Source organism: Echinops telfairi, unplaced genomic scaffold (genome assembly GCF_000313985.2).
Source record: "Echinops telfairi isolate 266 unplaced genomic scaffold, ASM31398v2 ScPeMD7_7421;HRSCAF=8459, whole genome shotgun sequence".
Lineage (NCBI taxonomy): Eukaryota > Metazoa > Chordata > Mammalia > Afrosoricida > Tenrecidae > Echinops > Echinops telfairi.
Genome location: NW_022111321.1, coordinates 16,264,953 through 16,266,160, shown reverse-complemented (window position 1 = coordinate 16,266,160; position 1,208 = coordinate 16,264,953).

The window sequence follows — 1,208 nt, the reverse complement described above, 5'->3', positions numbered from 1 at the left end:
GACGTGGAGGAGGATGGGGAAGGTGCCCTGGCCTTCAGTTTCTCTCTCACTGGAAAGCCTCCCTACCAGCATTGCAGCCTTAGAGGCCATGGGCTTCTTACATGCAGGGATGCTGATTGACACCAACATCTACTGTAGGAAATACTCAGTTCGGAAGGCATGGTGGTAGGATTCCTTCTGAGCACCATCTGAGACCAGGGTGCTAAGAGGATTTGGAATGTCATCCAGGAAAGAAAGAGAAGATGAGTGATGAGTGATTTTGGAGTCAAGTCGTGGGAGTTTGAAGCCTGTTGGTGGGGATCTGGCCAATCGGCAGGCCACATAAAGACACCTGGGTGCCCAAGGAGTTGGGGAGAGGCGAGCCAGAGGATAAGAGACTGCCACGGAATGAGAAGTAGAAAGGCACCTAAGATAAGACTTTAAAATCTTGCCTAAGGTCTTCCTTGTTGACACAGATTTGGTTCAGTGAACAGTAATGTGTCCTCCAGATTTAATCAGTTACACTGAGAACACGTCATTCTTAAATTTTAGGTTGACATTAAAACAAGCAAACAGGACTTTCCTATTGAGCACAGTTTATGAGTGTGAGAGATCCTCTTCTGAAAGGAGAACTTGTTTGGTGGTTTGGGTTCATTTTCAGCCAGATAGTGATAATAGCACCAGCTTTGTTTCGCTGCATCGGTGCACAGCACACTGTGCAAACGTTGCATTGAAACGTGAAGGGTCAAGTGCTTGACCAACCAGGGAGCGTCAGCTACTGTGAGCAATAAACATTGCGTCTGGTTTTGTTTGTTACCATCAACCCCGTGTACAGCAAGGTGACGCCTTGTTCGGTCCTCCGCCATCATCATGCTTATGAATATGCTCCAGTTCATGTTGGGGCTCCTGTGCATTTGAATGGCCCCTGGTCTAGGACTTTCACCAGGCAGTTTTCTTCTGTTATGAACCATAGGGCTTGACATGATTTCTTTTTGGAAGTAGATTGCTTGCACTTTCTTCCTAATATGTCTTCGGTTGTAAGCTCCCCTGAAATCTGCCCACCATGGGTGAGCCTCGTGATCTGTGATCTGTGAAATGCAAGTGGCAGAGCTTCCAACATTATAGCAACATGCACGTATCCCAGTGTGACACACGCACGTATCCCAGTGTGACACACGCACGTATCCCAGTGTGACACGCACTTATCCCAGTGTGACACGCACGTATCC